We start from the raw sequence: 11,168 nt of genomic DNA, 5'->3' as shown, positions 1-11,168 counted from the left end.
CCATCCAACTTAGTGAATATATACATGTAATTTTTTTTTCCTTTTCACTGCCTTTGGTGTAAAGTTGATTTGTATTTTAATATTATGTATATTAATTTTTTTATATATTTTTTTTTGTGAATAGTGATAATTTTTTAATTTTTTTAATAATTTTTTAATTTTTTTAAAGATTCCAAATCAGGCCTTAATCGATTAAATGGACACACTTGCGAATAAAAAAGAAAAAAAAAAAAAATGCATGTACTTGGCGTGGAGTGGCGGAGTCCAACTTGACGTGAAACACCTTCGCATCACAGCCGCCAAAAATCACGTTTTGTAATCCCAAAAATGCACTTCCGTTGCTAAGTAAACTCCAATTAGAGCGTCTCTATCAACATAACTAAGGCCAAGTTTGACATTTTTTAAAAAATTTAAAAAATCAAAAAATCACTATCTTATTTAAATTATATTATTTCATTTAAGTCACATCACCTCTTTAATATATCACTTCAAACCCAACCCAAATCTAACCCATATTTCATAAAAAGTCAAAAAGTACACTTATTTAGTCTTTCCAAACTTAACCTAAAATAATAAAAAGATAAAATATAACTAGTAAATCACAAGATTGTTCCTTCATCAGGCTCAATAAATTTTATAAATTAACTTTTTATTAAATTTGTTACAATACTACAACAATTTTGTTAAGGTGCTATTCATTAGCTACATGATTTTTTATTATATTTTTTGGAATAAAATTGGGTCAAAATCTTTAAACCGGTCGTCCATCCAGATGTTCCCCCGGATATTCCACTGGATGTCCTGTGAGTGCTTGTAGTAGAAGAAGAAAAAAATGCAGAAAATTAGTCTAACCGGTCAACGGCTGGTCTATCGATCAACGGTATTTTTTTTTTGTTTTATATTTTTTGTATTTTTTAAGAATTGTTTGGATGACGCCTCATCAATTTAATAAAAAAATAAAGAATAACAAATACAATAAGAAATTAATATTTTAATAAGATTGAGTTAGAATAGAGAGTTTGATATAGTGAATACTAAATAGATGACTAGCTAAAATAACAAAAGCGAATTTTGAGTTATAGTTTAACTCAAAATTTGTTGAGGCAAATACGGATGCTAATTAGCAAGGATTTGGTCACAAGTCCCAAACTTATCTTATCTCCCGTTTATTTGTGAATGGATTATTTTGGTTAACTGTTTAATTTTTTACAAATATATATATATATATATATATATATACAAAGGAGCAGAGAGTGATGTAATAATTTATAATAATTTTTTGACTTCAAACTTATATTACTCTATCAACTCGAATCTTGAACTCTCACTCATCACATCCTAAAATATAACTACTAAATTATTAGACCACACTCTAATATTTAGTTGATTATTGACATAGGTGGGCCCATAGGGGCTTTTGGCCCACCACTTAAAGCCTAATTCATGATTCAAATACTAAAGCCCAACATCATTGGAACCCAACGTTGCACCAAGAACCAATGACATCTAAACACTTGTCAAGAGAAGAATCAGCCACATAAGCATACAAAGATCTTGTAGAGTTATTGCATCACACATCAGCCATTAATGAGGTTCCTTGCAACATTTATTACGATAACCCATTCACGTCGGAACATAACAACTTCACCATGAATAAGACAAGCTAGAACATAGACTTTCGGCCAACATGACAAGTCAGAGTGGACAAGGAAATGATGAACAAAGGATATAAGCAGGTTTCAAAGACACAAAGAAAGTTAAGTTCTTTATCACCATCCTATCTCTATATTCCGTTGATCTCTCTTCTTTAACTTGTTCGTCGGAGAATTCACTAGGGGACTCTCATTCCCCATTGGACTCTTGTGCAGGTTTCTCAATGGACCCAGCGATCGGACAACGGTGTGGGAGGCCTGGATCAGCCCGACCTGTTCCTCAGGGACAAGTAGTATCATCAATTGACACGTCTATGGGAACCTTTCACTCTGAATGACAATTGTACTCATTGTCGCCGGAGACCCATCCCCGATAATCCCTCCTTGCCACCCATACAACGAGATCCATGGCTTCCCAACACAATGTTGCCGACCCCCAAGCCGACCCTTCTAACCCAAACAGCCCACCGTAGTATTTCACAGAACTCACCAACAGCATCAACTGCCTAGCCGGACAAAACAAGACCTCCCTGTGCCTCCTCCACCACCACAAGATATCCCACCCAATTGAGAACGAACCCCGAGCCATCTCTTCCAATAAGCCCACCCTTTCAACTTAGAGGGTTTCCGAACGCCTCCCCAAGATATGAACCCGCCACCTCGAGCTCCACACCCATCAGTCCAAGCACCCGCTCCTGAGGAAGAGGCCAGTAGTGTCCAGCCCACATTTCATTCTGGTGGTGATAACGTTCCTATTTGGGATACGGAATTTCGAGCCATGAAACTCCAGCTTCAAGGAGTCATGCAGAACATACAAAATGAACCCTCCACAACAGCCAGTTCACCATTCGTCGCCTCCATCAGGGACAAACCCCTACCTCCTAAGTTCAAAATGCCCTCGATTGACTCTTTCGACAGTACAACGGACCCAGTCAACAACTTGTAGACTTACAAGACCTTGATGGTCCTCCATGCATTCCTTAATGAGAGCATGTGTCGGGCTTTCCCTGTAATGCTTAAGGGGTTGGCCCGACTGTGGTTTAGTCAGTTGCCGACGAACTCCGTCTCCACTTTCCAGCACCTAAGTGACTCCTTTCTTAGCCACTTCATTGGTGCCCCGCGCCAGCAACGTCTGGCAACCCAACTCTTCAACATCCGTTAGACGGAGGGGGAGTCGCTGCGTAGCTTTGTCACCCGTTTCAACACCAAAGCCTTGAAGGTGGCAGAAAACGACGACAAGGTCATTCTCACGACTTTCATGGCTGGTTTGCGATCATCCGATTTCTTTTTCTCCCTCTCCAAAAACCCTCCAACCTCTATGGCAACCCTCATTTCCAAAGCCTAAAAATACGTAAATACCGAAGATTCTCTGGCCGCCCGCCAAGATTCCACAACCAAAAACCCAACTCTCAGAGAGTAGAGAAAAGAATCTGAAACCAGAACCACCCAATACACACAGCAAACACCTCAGTATACCGACCAAGCCGCTCGAGCTGACCGATCGGCACCTACCTAATCGCCTGGTCGATTCGAATGGTACACACCCCTCAACTCCCCCATGGAGCAAGTCTTAAACCAGATCCAACAAGATTACAACTTGAAATTGCCACAACCCTCGCGGTCTTCTTCCAACCGGCGAGACCAATCCAAATACTAATATTTCCATCAGGACCATGGCTACAATACCGAGGAATGTGTTATCCTTAAAGACCAAATAGAGAGCTTGATACGCCAGGGGTGCCTCAGTCGGTTCACGGTAGCCCGTTACCAGCAACGGCCAAGGATCGAACCTGCTAGGGACAACAACCGACACACTCCTCCTCGACAACCCGCGCAACCTAACCAAGGTAATGATCGGCCCCCGCCATAACACCGAGCACAAGGCAACCCTGCTCTCCCGGTTGGAGAGATCAGAGTCATTACTGGCAGACTTGCATACGGAGGACCATCCCGTTCGGCCCAGTGAGCCAAACTCAAAAAAATCAGACAGTGCTCCGACAAAGAAGTCGTGACATTAGATCGCCCCTTCAAACACCCCAAACAGTGGATGGAGCCCATTACCTTTACGGAAGCTGATTGCACAGGCATTTGTTGCCTTCACGACGACCTCCTCGTAATCTCTGCTCTCCTGTTCAATTACCAAGTCAGACGAGTGCTTGTCGACAACGGCAGCTTTTCAGACATCATTTTCTTGAATGCCTATCGCCAGCTCAAGGTCGGAAAAGAATGTTTGTCCCCTCTCTAAACCCCATTGGTCAGCTTCACGGGAGATTGGGTGACCTCCATAGGTTCCATTGATCTTCCCATCACCATCGGAGAATATCCACGACAGACCACCAAGTTACTCACTTTCCTTGTCGTCGATTGTCCCTCTGCTTATAACATCATTCTCGGCTGTACAGCCCTTAACGCCTTTTAAGCTGTCACATCCACAAACCATCTGACCGTGAAATTTCCTACCGACCTCGGGGTCGACACCGTGAGGGGAGAGCAGACGGTGGCCAGAGAATGCTACGTTGCTTCACTCAAAGAGGTCAAGCTAAAGGAGGCCATGATCATCGAAGGGCTCGATGTCAGAGACGAAGACGAGTTAGTTAGAGGGGAACCAGTGGAAGAACTTGTTGAAGTCCCCATCGACCCCGCCAACCCAACAAAAACTGCCAAGATCGGAAACCAACTCTCCTCTCAAGCCAAGGCCGACCTTACAGCCCTCCTAACCGAGCACAATAATGTATTTGCCTGGACCCATTTCGACATGCCGGGTATCGATCCATCATTCATTACACATCGTCTCAGCATCGAGCCCCATTTCTGACCCTTCTGCCAAAAGCAGCGTGTTTTTCACCCGGAACGCAATGCCCTTATTACTTCTGAGGTAGACAAACTATTAGAAGCACGGTTCGTCAAGAACGTCGACTATCCCAGATGGCTGTCAAATGCGGTCCTGGTCCGTAAAAACAACAGTAAATGGCGACTCTGCGTTGACTACTTCGACCTCAATCGAGTTTGCCCCAAAGATAGTTATCTCCTCCCCCGCATAGATTTGCTTGTCGACACCACTACCTGACATCAGATGCTGAGTTTCATGGACACCTTCTCTGGCTACAATCAAATTCTGATGCAGCCGGCTGACCAAGAACACAACTCCTTCATCACAGACAGAGGAACTTACCACTATCGTGTCATGCCATTCGGATTGAAAAATGTCAGAGCAACTTACCAACGGTTGGTCAATGCCATCTTTCACCATCAGATAGGTTGGAACATGGAAGTCTACGTCGATGACATGCTTGTCAAGAGGAAACTCTCCTCTGATCATCTGACAGACCTACGAGAGACCTTTGAAACCCTACGTAAGTATCAAATGAAGCTGAATCCGGAGAAATGCACCTTCGGCGTAGGATCTAGGAAGTTCTTGGGTTTTATGGTCAGTCAGCAGGGCATCGAGGCCAACCCTGAAAAGATCAAGGCCCTGATAGAAATGCAGTCTCCCAAAACGGTTAAAGAGGTTCAACGGCTTATCGGCAGAGTCGCCGCCCTTAACCGTTTTATTTCCCGCGCAACAGACAAGTGCCTTCTCTTTTTCAAAATCCTTCGACAGGCCTTTGAGTGGACTAACAAATCCGAAGGAGCCTTTCAACAATTGAAGTAGTACATGGCCAACCCCCTACTCTCTCAGGCGCTCTCAGGTGAGACCCTCTTTCTCTACTTAGCCGTATCAAACACCGCAGTCAGTGCGGCCCTCATCAAGGAGGACGGGTCAGTACAACGTCTGGTTTATTACATTAGCCGACCTTTCAAGGGGGCAGAACAGAACTACCCTTTGCTGCAAAAAATGGCCCTTGCCTTGGCCATAGCCTCAAGACGACTTTGACCTTATTTCCAAGCTCACTCCATAGTGGTCCTCACTGATCAACTTTTGAAGAAGATAATGCAACAACTAAAGCTGTCCGGTAGACTTATGCAATGGTCTGTCGAGCTCAGCCAATTTGAAATCTCTTACCGACCTCGAACAGTGATCAAATGACAGGCTATCATCGATTTTATCTTGAAATTCACCCATCCCACTCCAATTATGTCCCCTCTGCCCAGGCAATTCAACACTGAGGCAGAAGACCCCCACTCCTGGACTCTCAATGTCGATGGATCACCCCGTAAAGAAGGCAGTGAGGCTGGTCTCATCCTCACTGCCTCCGAGGGCAGTTATTTTAAGTGTGCCCTCCGTTTCCTGTTCAACGCAAACAATAATGAAGCCGAATATGAGGCCTTGATAGCAGGTCTGCACCTGGCCAGAGACATTAGTGTAAGCCATATCCAAGTGTTCAGTGATTCCCAATTGATCATCGGGCAAATTATCGGAGAATTCGACGCAAAGGAAGACATGATGCGAGCCTACAGGGATATTGCACTCTCCCTTGTTCGCCTTTTCAATAGTTTCCATATCAAACATATCCCTCGGTCAGAAAACTCCAAGGCAGATGAAATGGCCCAATTAGCCTCGACCGACCAGTCAGACCTCAGCCATGGCATCCGTCTTGAATACCTGGCCCACCCGGCTACTTCGCTAACCCAGCAGGAGGTTCACTTCCTCCAAAATGAATCTATCCCATGGGCTGCGGACATCCTTCTATTTTTGACAAGTGGGGAGTTGCCAGACGACAAACAGCAGGCCGCCAAAGTCAGAGCCTGGTCATCCAATTACATCCTCATCAGCGGCCTACTGTACAAACGTGGATTTTCATGTCCATATCTCAGGTGTCTCAATTCTGCTCAAACGACCTATGTGATGAAGGAAGTCCACGAGGGTGTATGTGGTAATCACTCAAGCGCCAGGTCACTGGCCCATAAAATCCTTCACACCGGCTACTTCTGGCCTACTCTCAACCAAGATGCCATTGAATTTGTTCTTAAGTGTGATAAATGCCAGCGCTTTGCCAACATCCCTCATGCTCTACTGACAGAACTGATTACGCTCTGCAGTCCTTATCCATTCGCCAAGTGGGACATCGACTTAGTTGGTCCATTGCCAACCGGTATGGGCCAAACCAAAGTCGCTGTAATCGCTATTGATTACTTTACCAAATGGATGGAAGCGGAACCCCTCGCCACAATCATTGAATGGAATATAACCAAATTCATCTGGCAGTCGATCGTATGCCGATTTGGAATCCTTCAAGCCATCGTCTCAGATAACGATAAACAATTCGACAATGCCAAGTTCAGGAAATTCTGTGCAGAGCTCCACATTAAGCCATGTTTCTCCTCCCCAGTTCATCCGTGAGCCAATAGGCAAGTCGAAATCACCAATCGCTCTCTCCTGAAAATTGTGAAAACTAAGTTGGAAGCCTTTAAGGGACTCTGGGCTGAGGAACTACCAAACGTACTCTGGGCTTATCGAACTACCACCTGAACTCCTATTGAGGAGACCCCCTTTCATTTAACATACGGCGCTGAGGCGGTCTTCCCAGTGGAAATCGGCTTGCTGACCCCGAGGGATTTGCATCCGAATTCAGAATTAACTGAAGAATTGCGTCGGGCTGACCTCGACCTGATTGAAGAACTCCAAGAGACCACTGCTGTCAGACGGGCCTCATATCAGCAGAAAATGAGGACACACTACAACTGCAAAGTCTGACCGCGAGAGTTCGCAGTGTGGGACCTAGTTCTGCGCGAAGCAACTCTTGTCATCAAAAATCCCGCCGAGGGCAAGCTAACAGCCAAATAGGAAGGACCTTACGTTATTAAGGCTAGACCTTGCCCAGGTACTTACCGACTGCAGGACATGGAAAGCAGAGACCTCTCCCATCCATGGAATGCCTAGCACTTGAAGCGTTATTTCCAGTAAAGTGGCATCTCCTATTTTTGTACTGATCAGTTGTTGTATGTTCTTTTTGACGATCTGCACACTTGTTCGTTTCTGCCCTTTCCATATATGGTGTAACCTTGTGATCAATAGGCTACGCCTTAAATGACAATGACTTTTTATCTCCATTATTTGCATTGTGTTTTAATAACGACTTGTTAACTAGAGCTCAGCCAGACTGAGTTAATTAAAGCCTCAGCCAAACTGAGCACGAAGAGCTCAGCCAGACTGAGTTAATTAAAGCCTCAGCCAGACTGAGCATGAAGAGCTTAGCCAGATTGAGTTAACCTAAGCCTCAGCCAGACTAAGCACGAAGAGCTCAGCCAGACTGAGTTAATTAAAGCCTCAGCCAGACTGAGCACGAAGAGCTTAGCTAGACTAAGGTGAGTTAGCTAAAGTCTTAGCCAGACTGAGCACAAAGAGCTTAGCAAGATTGAGTTAATTAAAGCTTTAGCATGACAGCCCTCCCAGTCTTAGTCAGAACTAGCATAAAGAAATCTGCCGGTCTGAATCAAAGCTGGTCTCAGCTGTTGCCATACTTAGTTAAAATCCAAGTCTATGCCCATTCATTTTCACTAATCATACAAGTTAACGTCGTCTTCGAAAAGTTAACGTCGTCTTCTCTTATCTTCAGACCGCAGCCGAAAAGTTAACGTCGAAAAGTTAACGTCGTCTTCTCTTATCTTCACGAGGCTGAAGTCGACGTTCGAAAATAGCTTTTGCGTCTTATATTTGAAGGTCATCCAGCCGCTGTCCCAGAACTCGCTCATCTCGTGCTTGTAGAAGTCAGACCACTGGAAGCTTTGTATCACTTTCTCCTCACTCCTAACTCTAGTGGCCGCTCCAAACGGCCCAGTCCCCCCATTCCCCTCCTTCGCCAGGCTACTGGCGATAGTGGCATCAATGGCCATTTGGAATTCGGCGGACCCCTTGAATTGCTCCACGGCCGCTATGCATAAGTCGGGGTACGCAGCCCTCTTAGATGCCAACCTGGTCCTTTCTTTTACCAGAGCCATCTCCAACTCTGCGATCTGTCAATCTGCCTCTTCTTTGTCTTTGATCGACTGGTCGCGCAGATCCTCGTTGTTGGTGAGGGCCTCTTCCCACTTCCCATTGGCGGTGGTGCAGGCTTGTTGGACCAACTCTAGCTACCTCTTCTCGCTCGCCAGCTCGAACTTTAGCGGTATCGTCTTGCGGCGTTCCGCTTCCAGCTCTGACTTGGTTACGACGAGCTCAGTACCAGCACGCTTTACTGCATAGCTCTGTACCACCGCCAATACTTCCATATTCTTCGCTCTCTGTGCACACTCCAGCCCCTTGGCGCACGCACTCTGAGCGGCTTTCTTCTAGCCCACTGTCACCATCTTCAGTTTCGGCAGCTGCGTCTTCACCCCTTCTAGCTAGGCCCTTAGTGGCTTTACCTCTATCTTTGCCTGCGCTGCCTTATTCATCAGGGCAGCCGCCAAGGTTGCTATCTCCATCTGAGCTGAGCAGACCTCTCTCATAAGGTCGCCCTCCATTAACCGCGCCATTGACCGCACGGTCACGTCTTTCAACACTCCAACGAGTCGGTCGGCCGCTACCTTAGCCTCTCGCCCTTGTTCTGCCGACCGACCTGCCAACTCTCGTGCATGGTACATGGCAGTCTTTAACGCGGTGCTTATCTCTGGCCTGCTACTCCCAGTTTTCCCTTCACTAGAACTGGGAGATATTTCCACCACAGGCTCCACCGTAGCCTTCGCCTGTGCACTTAGGCCCACGACTTATCTCTGCACTTGGGCGCTTGGACCCATGTCTTCTTTTGGCACTTGGGCTCATGCCTTCCTCCGTCACTTGGACAATTTCCCTTCCTGGCGCCTCCTCCGCGCCCCCCTCCTTTATCTTCTTTAGAACAGGGGTGTTTTTTCTACCCTCTGTCGCCGCCCTCTTTTTCTTCCTTTTCTTTAACACTCCCGCCACCTCCTGTTTCCCCTTCTTCTTCAGCAGGTCTACTGGGGGCGGCAGTGGGGCAAAGTCGGTCAGTTCTTTGCCTCTCAACGGTTTCGGGCGAGGTCAGACTCTCTCCTTCACCACCAACTTAGGAGCAGGCCCCAGCTGAGACTCCTTATACTTTTCTGCCTTAGCCAAGATCCTTTGCTCCTCTACCTTTCGCCTTGCTTCCAACTCCTCTAGGGCGGGGTCCTCTTCCATCGGCTGCGGTCCTAAACCTAACGCATACAAAGCTGAAGGACAGACAAGGTCGTCCCACCTTACACCCTCATTCTCCCTCTACTCGTTTACCATTTTCACCCTACCTTCTTCCTCCGCCTCTAACTTTGACTCCACCGACTTCTTGGGGACTTTCCATGTCGTGTGCACTCCCCCCCCCCCCCACCATTTGCTGACACATAGAACCACCTCGGCCTCCACCCCTTCACCGAAGAGGGCAACCTGGCCACTAACCCCTTGCCTGCCACCGCCTGGAAATTTATCAACTTCTCTTGTTGACTAGACGCTTTGTAGCAAGAAAAGGATTCTTCCGTTGTCATCGCCGCCCCATCGGTTGCCTGTGGCCATGTGATCACGCAAGCCGTTATGATTTTCTATGCGTTGGGCATCAGCTGCCCCGGCGTCGCCTCCAGTCGGTTCAATACATTTACCACTACTTGGGGGATCGGCAACCTTAGGCCTCCTCGTAATACTTCCTCGTACAAGGAGAATTCTGCAGGTCGTACATCCGATGCCCTCTCCTTAGATGTGGGCATCCTCAACTCTATCTTCATAGGAATTTGGTACTTCCTCCGTACCTCCTCCAACTCCTTTGCTGTAAACGTAGATCTGTCGACCTTGGTGTGCCAGTGGTCTAGCTCCACTTGGCTAATTGACCTAGCAGCTGCGATCATCGTCGTCGGATGAGCCCGCACCACTTGTCCAGCTCCCCTCTCCTCCCTCCGCTCCACTCGATACTGTTCCGCCAACTCCACTGCGTCGTCATCTCCCAATGAGTCAAGCCTTGCGGCTGACACTTCATCTCGAGCCATTCCTCCTACGTGCCTGCGTATCGCTTCGGACGCTAGCATAAGGAGGTTCGCAAAGTGTTGTAGAGGCGTGTTACACGAAACAAATGAGTTCACCTTTGGGATGTGTTGGTTTCTTGCGATAAGGTAGGTAAAGCGAATAACTCCAAATGCCCATGACTTCCCTATATTCCAAGGGTCAAGATAATTTCGCTAGTTTGAAAATTTTCAAAAATTTCCGCCCCCGCCTCTTCAACGCCCTATATTAGCCTATCCCTTCATTTCCACTAATGCACAACCTCCCTTATTACGGGATTGTGCCATGTGTACGACCACGATCCATTACTCTCTTCTCCTTTCCTGTCTATTCTACTTCACATCATCACGTGCCACGACCGTACCTCAAGTCCCACGCGCCACCATTTCCCCTTCTCACTCGGTCACCCGTCGCGGTCGGCTCTCATCGCAGTCGGCCTTCTCACTCGATCACCCTTCGCGGTCGACCTTCCTTGCGATCGGCCTTCTCACCTGGTCATCCTTCGTGATCGGCCCTCCTCCTAGTCGGTCTTCTCTCACTTGACCACCCACAACCACTGTCTTCTTCTTTATTCCCTTTGCTGGACTGAAGCTGCACTTCGGAATAGCGGATTACTGACA

This window comes from Camellia sinensis, chromosome 15 (assembly GCF_055761805.1).
Source record: "Camellia sinensis isolate YWXY chromosome 15, ASM5576180v1, whole genome shotgun sequence".
Taxonomy (NCBI): Eukaryota; Viridiplantae; Streptophyta; class Magnoliopsida; order Ericales; family Theaceae; genus Camellia; species Camellia sinensis.
The sequence above is the reverse complement of the archived record's forward strand: the minus strand, read 5'-3'. Positions refer to the sequence as shown.